Here is a 12037-nt window from a genome sequence, read left to right on the forward strand (position 1 = left end):
TTTCGATTCTTTTTAGAATTTCTTGGTTAAATTTAAGGGAATGAATTTGCAGCGAACGGTGTTTAGGTTTGGTTAGCAATATTTAGCTTCCCGTAGCAGAGGCCCGGGTGGAGCAGAAGGTCGTCGAGTAGATGGTGATTACAAACGCGGACGACGCTCGGTAACCTATGGCAAGAGCCCAGGGTAGAGCAGTGGGTCGTCATTTTGCTCTGAATCGCGGAGAACGACGCTCGGTTACCCGTGGCAAAAGCTGGGATGAAACAGAAGAGAATCTAGGATTTCTTTTTCTTCCAAAAAGGTGCTGGTTTGGGAGTAACACTGACGTCGCTCGATAACCTGCGGCAGGGGCCCACGGTAGAGCAGAAGATCGTTGATTTTGGTCTGAAGTGCTATGTTTTGTTTTGAAGATTCTAGTCTGTTGGAAGTTGTGACGGTCTAAGGTTTTCTTTTTCTTCCAAAAAGGTGTTGGTGTGAGGTTAAGTGAGAGGTTAGCGACGCTCGGTAACCTGTGGCGGGGGCTCAGGGTAGAGCAGAAAGTCGTCGTGCTTCTCTAGAAATCCTCGCCTTGGGGGAAGAGGATTCTAAAGATTATTTTTCTTCCAAAATCGGGGGGTGTAAAAGAGGAAGAGAGAGAGGGAGGCAGATTAATGTTTTGTAAATTGAGTACTCGTTGGATTTTATTTTATTTCAGTTTAGAGGTTTGCAAGTTAGAACCATTTCGATGTAGAGGGAAGTCTGCGAAATTCTTTTTTTAAGAAGACCGCCTCGCCCCGGTTTTTGATTCAGGGTTTTCCCATAGGCTTGGAGGCAAATGACGAGGCGGGGGCATGGGAGCCTTTAGGGCGTTGGGTCCCTAAAAGTTCATTTTTCCCCCCATTGTCCGAAGAATGAAGAAGGAAGCACTCAAAATTTAAGATGGAGAGTTTTGTACGAGCGAAGATTGAAGTAAGACGGTTTCGTTTTGAAGAAGAGGTTTCGCAGATTCATGTTTTCTAGAGAACAAGCCTTCCAGCTTGATTGTCGGAACGACAACCTTGAAGAAGGGGGGCAGTGTTGTGCCCGTTCGGCCGAGCTTGAGAAGTTGGCCGAAAGAAGATTTATCGATCAGATAGAAAAAGCGCGGCCGGCTGTTGTTCTGTTCTAGACGCGTAGCTGTCAAGCGACTTTTGGATAATTCCGCTTCCAGTAAATTGTATATAATTACTTAATTAAAGTCAGTGTTCTTTTGTACAAAAGAGAGAGTGTAGTTATTTCGTGCTGTGTGCTCGCGCGAGTGTTTTTGTGTGCTCGTCTGGTCGAGCATAACAGTATTAAAGATTCTTTTTTAAACAAGAGTCAAGTGGCACGCTATCGTACACGAGGCAAAGAGTAAAGGGAATAGCGCTGAGACTCAACAAAGGTTAATGCTTTTTGTTCAACACACTCGTAAATATATTATCTATTCTTGTTTTTTGACTTTAGCGCCGGAATCTAATGGTAAAACCTGTCACCAACAGTGCCCCACAATAACTGCTTTATTTGCCATGGTTCGTCTTCGTTGCAAATTTTCAGATATGTAAATCTTTTATATTAGACTTCTAAGTTAAATTTCGGAAACTCTTAGTTGTTTTTGCGTATAATTTGCACTTCACAGTAATCTCATTTTGTAGAAAAAAACTGTCAAATATTTATATAAAGTAACTATTAGCATCCGTTGACAGCTCTACATGCCATGTTGAACTACGATTAGATAAAAAAGATATAAATTTAACATTCTCAGCGTAAAGTCAATTATTATGAGATACATTAATGCCTATATTTTACTTGAAGAAACGGATTTTTAAATCTATAAATGTAATTAAAAAAATGGCATGCAAGAAAATTAATTGCTTTTAGTCGGTGAAAAAGCCCATCTTCAGCATCCCTTTAATGATTGTAATACAAATAAGTCATGGTTATCTCGCAACTCTTTTTCATTACATCACATAACTTTAAATATTGAATTCATACACACATTACAAAGCACATTAAATTCAATTATATTATTTGAAAACCATTCAAGGCCTTCAAACTGAAATTCAGCTTTTTAAAATCGCAGTAAACGCTAATGACCACTGACCAGTAACCATCCTGCAATGTTTAATAAACTATAACAAAGTAACTCACCACTCCTCATGATCTCGGTCTTTTCCCTACCTTTAATTTCTTTAAAATGTAATCCAAATAATATGGACTTTCTAAAAATTTATGAAATCTTTAAACTGCACTAATGCAAAAAGAAATATATTTCTTCTCTTGAAACATAACTGTTATATATCAACTTAAAAAAAATCCAATGTCTCTATAAACTAGCAAATAAGATGAAGATCAATTAACCGTATAAATAGGAAGATGGAATGTTATAAAAGCACTGTATATATTGAAACAGTCCAAATATTACAATGATTTAACTTCTACCAACTGTGACATAATTAATAGAATGGAAGCTTTGTCATTAAGTTAGCCATTGACAATTGGTGTAGTTTGAATTACATTTCGCTCATGCACGTAAAAATTTATGTATAAAGACTAAAAATATAATTTCCCCACAAATTACTCGTTTAAAGGAAAGAATATGTTTTATCTGGCATCATATGTCAAAAGTAAAAAAACAAATTATGTAAATGTTCTTAAAACCAATGTAAAAAATTTTTAAATATAATCTTAAAAATTATTTTTTTGTAATCTTATGAACCCTCAAATGATATACCTTACTTGAGCATCTAATAGCACACGCGTACGAATTGGGATTTGATATTTTGAATTGTAAATATATTCTGAAGATTAAAATAAAATTTTTTTTTAATTGTATTTTTCTGGGGTATAATTTTCTTACAAATCCAATGGTATCACTCAAATTTATTGAAAAAATTATTTTGTAATACATAGAAAATTTGTTATAAGTAAATTACCGTTGTGAAATAAATAATTTTTTCGAAAAAAAAAACTGTTATATTTTTTTATATAATAAAGCAAAATTTATCGGATTCTTTAGTTAAAATAATGTACTTTAACTAAAATTGTTGTTGCAAAAATAGAAAACAAAACATATTTTTACGTAGTCAGAAGCTGGAATATTTTCTGTTAGTAACTTGTCTTTTATATAAGGATAATATCTTTTAAAAACAATTTCAATAAAAATTAAGTATTTTTTAATGACACATCTTTTAAACTTATGAAATAAATTATTAATGAATACTATTCAAATAATTAAAAAAAATTAAAAGGTATTGTTTATGTTGTGAAAACATGCTGTCGTTATAAACAGAGAAAAAAATGACATGAGATTATGCGCACAAATGTGTTCTATTATTTCATATAATTATATAAAGAAGGAAGATATAATATAATTTAATTTTCCAAACATCAATACATAATATTGCACGATGACCATCATACATTTTGCACAAGTATTTTGGACATTTCATATGTATGCAGTACTATGCAAATCGTAATCCCGTTGTCCTTCAGCCATTTTATAAAAATACAAAACATTTTTTATTTTTCATATTTTTTATAATAAGTGTCTTGTACTTTTTAACTTTTTCTACTATTCTATTTTACATTTTAATCAATTTTTTAAATATAACTTGTCAAAAATTATGTTTTTATAAAAATAATGTTTATAATTCCAAAAAAATTAATCAATAACATGTAGTATACAAAAAAATACTTACTTTAAAAGAAAAAAGCGTTCCGTAAATATCGGAAAAAGACACCGATTTTATCTGTACGAGTATTAATTCGTATGATTTTTTAAAACCAGCTTGAGTAGCTGAGGTTATGCATGTTCATTTTTAATATCCGAAAAGGCAAAGGAGGAGTTTAACAAACGTAGTGGGGATAAGCCACAAAAACTGTTTCTACGTAACTGGTAGTAATTTTAAAATTTTTGAGGTGTGAATTTGCATTGGTGTACCATTTGAAGGTTAAATCATGTCTTATATAATTTTTTTACAAATTACAATTTTTTTACGTTTTTCTTATATAAAATAAGCCAACATGTGATTTGGCATTTTTTTATCACTATTTTCGAAAATGTAGAACATTTCGAAAAGTTGCTTATACACTTTTCAAAGTAATAATTCCAATTCTATTCATTTTACAGATTCCAGATTAGACGTATTTTAAAGATAAAAGAATTACATTTATTTACGTATAACAAAAGTCATACTTTTTTTTAAAAATAGTCACTAGATATCGTCTATGTAGAATAAATTGGTTTCCGCGGCGTGGCGATTGGCGGGCCCTTAATCCGCTGCGTCGCGGTCGTTGTCGTACTGCACCCGTCAGTAAATCTGCGAAAGGCTACAAAAAAACAAAAAATATAATCAACTGTTACTTATTAAAATTTGATAAAATAATAATCATAATAAAATTGTTCATATAATTTATTATATTTCAATAATATTAAATTATATTCAATAATAGTAAAACATTTCAATAATATTATTATTACCAATTTTAATATAAAATATTAAAATTGAAAACAATGTAAATAAGGTAAATGTTGCAGTAGAGCGTTTAAGGGGATCCTAAAAAGGGGGCCCTTTTTTACCGACAAAAAACGATTAATTTTGGATAAGCTGTTCTTCTAATTGCATTTACAGATTTCAAAACCCTTCCCGTCAATTAAAGTATAGACATTAATGTACGTCCTAGTAATGCCCTTTATGCCGAAAACGTTAATTTATATCTTTTTCATATAATTTTAATCCAACATGGCATCTACAGCTGTCAACGAGTGCCATTATTCACTTCATACAAATATTTGACGGTCTTTTCCTACAAATCGAGTGTACTAAGACTTGCAGATTATTTGCAAGAACAATGTAGAATTTCCAAAATTTGGCTTAGAAGTCTAATATAAAAGATTTCTTTGTCCGAAAATTTGTGAGCATACCTACGTCTAATATCAAAATATCACAGCTGATCGCACTCGATCGCAGTAGAAAAAAGCAAAAAATTAGTTGCCCTGTATTTTGACAGATGGCAGTGTTCAAGTCGGACGAAGCAATCGATCTGTTTATCGATCGATTGGATTGAATCTAAGCTAAGCGATAATAGGTTAGGTCACCTATCAAATTTAACTCTGCAAGCAGATTGTCTGCTTCGGCTTGAACTTCTTGGCATTCTGCGTTTCGAAATTCACTGCTAGTATTACAAATCTATAGTTCCATATACTGTAGACGTTATGTACACTATAGATTTTCAGTAAGTGAATTTCGAAACATAGCCCTTTGCATTACCTACTCTCTAAAACTGAATCAGTGAAATTTTACCAATTTACAGTGCTAAACTTATAATTGTGTCATTAGTGAATATTCATTATTTTTCAGTGATATATTACTGACAATGAATAAAATACTTATACGTAAATAGTAATATATTCAGTGAAATAAAATAGTTATAAGTATATCACTGATAACAGCTAGACTATTCACTGTCTGTCAATGAATAATACACTGATTCCAATTTAGAGAGAATATGAATGTTTTAATATATACAGGCGAACAATACTTAATAAAGACGTAACGTTTTATAAAATAATTATTGGATTGATATTTCTTCCTAATTTTTTTATAATTGAAAATAAATTGAATTATGTTTATAGTTGCATTTACAATCCCAAGCAGAACAGGGAGTCATCACGACGTCAAAATGATCATTAAAAGTTACTTTTCAATCAATTACGATTCATTTTGATGTCGTTTTGACACAATTGTGAATCACTTTGATGTCATTTTGACTTATTGTTCTGCTTGGGATGTTACATCAGGTTTTCAATTTAACACATTTTTATTATTATGTTAGCACACAAGAGTTCAACATAAATAAAATCAAAAATAAACAATACATAAAACTTTTCATATAAATAAGACTTGCTATATAAGTAATATATGTCTAATTGATATTAGTCTAAAATATTCTTACTTTAAAGTAATATGTGATTTATGCAGTTTTAAATATAATTACATAATAAGAAAGTAAATGAGGAATTCAAATATATTTAGCAGTACAAATAAATTTATATCAGTAAGTTAAAAACTGTTTTATATATACTTTTATTTATATTAATTAGGAATGGGATTTTTCTATGAAAAGTTTGAGTGACGTGATAAAATATGAATGATAAATATATATAGATCTATAATATGTTCTTGAGCTATATTATAATGACATATACTTATAACTCATTTTTATCAAATTACGCTCAAATTTTTTATAAATAAAAAATATATGTTAAACAGTTTTTTACTTATTGATCTAGATTTACTTTTACTGTCAAATATATTTGAACTTCTTATTCAGTTTCTTACTATAACGTAAGCTTTTAAATCTGCATAAATCATATTACTTTATAATTATATAAATTGAGAATACTAATATCAATTACAATATTCATTTCTCATAATATACTAGAATTTTTGCATTGAGAAGAACTTGCATATTTCACTTTTTTTTTACTATGTAGAACTCTTGTATGGTAACATAATGACATAAATAAAAATGTGTTGAATTGCAAACTTGATGTAATATTGTAAATGCGACTGTGAACGTAGTTTATTTTCTTAAAATTATGAAAAAAAATGAGAAAAGAAGTAATTTAATTTATAGGAAACTCTTTAGAGGAAACTTGTTCTATAAAACTTTACATATTTTGCCTTCTACGGTCGCAGCTAGATCTTTATGCTTGTTTTTATTTGTGTGATTTTATATACCTTCCTCAACTAATTCCTCATTAGTAAAGAATAAGTTGGAATTTGTGTAGACATATTGCATATAAAATTGTTTTTGTGGATTATGTATTAATAGATGCAAATGTGCACCTACATTTTAATATTTTCATCAAAATTATAAGGAACCTAAGAGAAAAAAGGTACCTTGCTGCATTTTTAAATATTACTTTTGTAATGCTTTTTTGAAATTTTTAGTGGATTACGTAAGCCAATAAGATTTCTTGAGATGCTGTTTATTCCAGTCTCGTTCGTTATACATATAAAATTTTTAAATCGTTTTTAATTATTTAATACAAAATTATTTTTCAAAAAATTAAGAAATTCAAAAATTCTCTTCTATTATTAAATTAAAATTTCAATGTTCATTTTCATGAACATAGAAAATATTTTTGTCATAAAATTTTACAATGATTGTTTTAAAAACGTCAAATAAAGTGTTAAAATTAAATGTTAAAATTGTTATATATCTTTTGTGTTCAATTTTAATTTAATTAATAATAGAAGAGTAGTTTTGAATTTCTTGATTTTTTTTTTATAGAAAATTTACGAAAAAGAATTATTGTCATTCTCAGGATCGACTCTAGAAACTCGAGCATAGTAGTCAACGTTTTTCCTCGCATGCTATGCAGCTAACTAGTAATTCTTCTTCGTAATGTTACTATAGGTGCTAGAAATATTTTATTATTTTCTCGAGAATGCCTAAATAGCCGGTTCTATGGTTTTGCTGTATGTAGTAAATTTACGAATGAATACTACATAATCATGAAATTTTTGATCAGGGATCGCCGAGTTCCCGCAATATTGCAAAATTTTTGTCCCATCGCCAACAAAAACGAGAATATTTTTTAGTAGAAAAACCCTAATAGGATGTAACAAAGCGCCTAGAACGGCACTCCGTGCATGCTGACTATCGTCGACCAATACACGTGTACTCGATCGACATCCGTAACGGCGAGGACACCGCAGTTGTTTATAAGTCTACACATCATAAGTCTCACATCATGCTTTCTCTCTCGATCCAGCGTCAAGTAAGAAAGATGCGTGAGGAGTTCTACTGTCTTTTTCTTTCTCAAGCAGTCTATTCTTCTCGACCTATCCTTTCTGTTTCGAGCGTTCTTGATTTCTCTCATTACAAACCGGCAACACTGCACAAGCCGGCAACACTGCACAGCTTAGCGATTTCAGATTTTCGTGTCGCGGATCAGAGTTGCAACGCGCGCGCGCACGCAACGTACTATTCTATATACGTTTTTTACTTATACACACACACACACACACACACACACACACACGCACGCACGCACGCACGCACGCACGCACGCACGCACGCACGCACGCACGCACACACACACACACACACACACACACACACACACACACACACACACACATATACATATATATATATATATATATATATATATATATATATATATATATATATATGTATATATATGCATATATATATATATATATACAGGATGTCAGGTAACGATCGCCCGTGGTTTCGTGGATTGATAAATCAAGTAAAACTGAGTAGAAAAGTCCTTTACCACTTTTTAATATTTGCCATAGTTAACGAAATAAAAATTAATAAAGTCTGCGAATAAGCGCGTATCACCGCGCGCAAGGTACCGACCGCGTCGCCGAGACGTAGGCAGCCGCGGCTGTAGGCGCGGCGCTGTGCGGTGAGGAGGGAAAAACAGCTACTGCTTTTCCTTCCTCACCGCACAGCGCCGCGCCTACAGCCGCGGCTGCCTACGTCTCGGCGACGGCGGGCGGTCCTTGCGCGCGGTGATACGCGCTTATTCGCAGACTTTATTAATTTTTTTTCGTTAACTATGGCAAATATTAAAAATGGTAAAGGACTTTTCTGCTCAGTTTTACTTGATCTATCAATCCACGAAACCACGGGCGATCGTTACCTGACACCCTGTATATACATATGCATATGCATATACATATACATATACATATATACATATATATATATATATATATATATATATATATATATATTACATATATTACATATATTACATATATTAGTAGGAAAATCTCGATAGGACAACATTTATTTATATATTATACGATAATAAAATTTTGCAGAACAATTTTAATCAGCAATTATGTAGGTACATTTAGAAAAATGATGTAGAAACTAGTATTGACTTCTTATAAAATATTGATAATTGTTCAATTAATTTCAAAATAGTATTTCGTAAAACTATAACGATATGCGAATCATCTCAGTGATGTATTTGCAAAATTAAATTTGGAAAGAGATAATTAGGAAAGATATTTTTAGCTGTGCTAAAACCTTTATAAAAGAATTAATCCAAATAAATGTTTACAAAAATGCACAATTCTTTTTAAATTATGATGTAGAAATATTGCTGTATGAAATATTACATAAATGTTTTAAAATTACATCAGCAGTTATCAATGTTTTACAACAGGTAAATATTTCTACATCTATTTTTCTACATGTACTTATATAATTGCTGATTAAAATTTTTACGTAAGATTTTATCGTCATGCAATTTAATAAATGTTGTCCTATCGAGATTTTCCTACTAACTTATATGTATAAATAATTGTACGTGTAATATATAAATATATATATATATATATATATATATATATATATATATATAAGTAGGAAACGTATATACATATAGTAATACGTCGCGCGCGCGCACGTCGCAAACTCGGCTCTGCAACACGAAAATCGGAATTCGTAGCCGAAAGCAAAGCTATGCCTGTTATAAGAAAAAAAGAGAATGCTCGAGACAGAAGAGGATAGATCGAGAAGGAGAGACTCCTCAAAAAAGAAGGAGACAGGAAGAGCTTCTCAGGCCCCATTCGTCACCTTGGCTATTCTCCGCCGGAGAATGTACAAAAGACTCGAACATACGCGCTCGCACCCGTCACCGCGTTGTCCTTATTTTGATAAGGAGAATGAAAGGATAGTTAGTTTAATAAGTCGTGCTTAGTGATTCGCAATTAGTCACAATATTTTATTTATCGCCGAATTTACAGTAACAGTTTGAATGCTCGTGCGAGCGAATACTCTACGGTTCAAGATGCGGTGTGCCAACCGGCGCGCGCTCCGGCGAAGTTATCGCGACGTTGCCACATAGCGCGTTGGCCATGCGACGAAAATTTTGCAAAATTTCGCTAACGAGAGGAACTCAGTAGTCCCTGGTCACCGATTTCATAAAATGTAATAGGATTGTAATTTTTATTTATACATTACTACAGTAGAATTTAGACATTTTTAAGAAAATGATAAAATACTTGTAGCACGTTTAGTACCGTTATGGAAGAAAACTTGTCAAGTTGGCCATATAGCTCTATGATAAAATACGTGGATAGTATGTTGAAGGTTTCAGGTTCGATCTCTTAAGACAATTTTTTTTTGTACATTTAGTATTGAAAAAAATAAAAAAATTAAAAATGCTTTTTTTTATTAATTAAATTGAAATTGGACACAGAACATATATAAAAATTGTAACACTTCTTTTGACGTTCAAACACTCATTGTAAATTTTCATGGCAAATACATCTTTCGTGCTCTTTAAATTTTAATTCGATTGGTAATAAAAGAGCATTTTTAAATTTTCTAATATTTTTTCATAATGACTTACTTAGTGTTAAATAATTAAAAATAGTTTAAAAAATACATGTAACAATTTTAAAAAATCCCACTAACTTTTATATAATTCTACGTACATTATAAATAATTATATGTACGTATGTATTGTAAAAAATAATTTTTTTTTGCAATATTTACAATATCTGTGATTTCATTTGTCACATCTCTCACAAATTTATATATATATGAACAATTGTAAAAAACATTATTTTTGATACATCCGTAAATACAATCATTTATAATGTATGTAGAATTATATAAAAGTTAGTAGGATTTTTTTAAATTGTTATGTATATTTTTTAAACTATTTTTAATTATTTTACACTAAGTTTGTCATTAAAAAAAATATTAGGAAATTAAAAAATGCTTTTCTATTATCAATCAAATTAAAATTTTTCAAAAATACGAAAAATGTATTTGCCATGAAAATTAACAATGAGTGTTTAAAAGTCAAAATAAGTGTTACAATTTTTACATATGTTTTGTGTCCAATTTTAATTTAATTAATAATAGAACAGCATTTTTTAATTTCTTTATTTTTTTCAATACTAGATTTACAAAAAAAACAATTGTCCTGAGGGATCAAACCTGAAAACTTTCAGCGTAAAAGGCGCAAGTTCACGCAGCGAATAAAAGCTGGCGTTTTACCCCCTCTCCATCAATTTGGCAAATCCAGCAAATAAACGCTCAAAGTTCGACACAGTTCAACTTTTAGCGACTAAACGCTGGCGTTTACCCCTTCTCCATCAATTTTCATCAATTTGGCAAATTTAGAAGATAAACGTTCAAAGTTCGACACAGTCCAACTTTTAGCAAAACGACGCTGAAATTTAAATATTACATTTCAAATTAATTACCTTCCAAAAGTAAATATATAAGAAAAAAATTATGACTGAAAGGTTAAATCAATCGACATCATCTGAAAATACAAACAAATTTAATATAATTATATACATATAGTAAGCATACTTTCAGGCTAGGTTGCTTTTTGTTTTTTATTTATTTATGTTAGATAGCTTTACTTGTTATATTGTGTTAATAACTGTGTGTTTTTATATTGTAGGAAATTCTGTTATACTTCTGTTATACCCTCATATACTTGTGGTGTGTGCAAAACAATTGTTTGTACCATACAAGAAAGTGAAGAAATAAATCGGCACTCTTGTATGGAGGGATATAATGAATGTTACATAGATAAAAATTCATATTATTTTTATCCTAAAAGCGGTAAATACATTAGTAACAATTTTGGCCCGATGCAAAAAAGAAACTGTGCTCATTACGATTTACAAAAATCGGAGCTACCAAAAACTTTTTTTTAAATCTATTTCTTTTTCTTTTTTTAACAAATACATTGCAGCAATTGCAGCAGCTATACGTCGTCTTCTAATTTCAGCTATAACCGCCACTGTGTGTTTATAATATTTTACAAACTCGATATATTGATTATAATATTCCAACTCTATTTTTGCGGTTATGTCAGATTATGTACTTAGCAATTGCCTCTTTTAACGCTGCTTTGCGATGCGGTGGAGTTGGGTGGAATAAGGGTAAAACGCCAGCTTTTATTCGCTACATGAAAAGGATAGAGGCGATAGCGTTTAGCTTTTTAACGCTGCTT

At 30.9% G+C, this 12037-nt stretch overlaps 1 protein-coding gene across 11 annotated transcripts in view; it reads right to left on the bottom strand.

Moving 5' to 3' along the window:
• Positions 1-12037, bottom strand: part of LOC105199486 (bone morphogenetic protein 1) — an 899375-nt gene that overhangs the window by 830027 nt on the left and 57311 nt on the right. For 9 of the 11 annotated variants that reach the window (XR_005574951.1, XR_005574952.1, XM_039450099.1 and 6 more), the window contains one exon: positions 4193-4326. The exons of the other annotated variants lie outside the window; for them this stretch is intronic. The gene's annotated coding sequence lies outside the window, so the exon portion shown is untranslated. The remainder of the gene's footprint in view (positions 1-4192; positions 4327-12037) is intronic. 11 annotated transcript variants of the gene reach the window in all.

Source organism: Solenopsis invicta, chromosome 5, assembly GCF_016802725.1.
Source record: "Solenopsis invicta isolate M01_SB chromosome 5, UNIL_Sinv_3.0, whole genome shotgun sequence".
Lineage (NCBI taxonomy): Eukaryota > Metazoa > Arthropoda > Insecta > Hymenoptera > Formicidae > Solenopsis > Solenopsis invicta.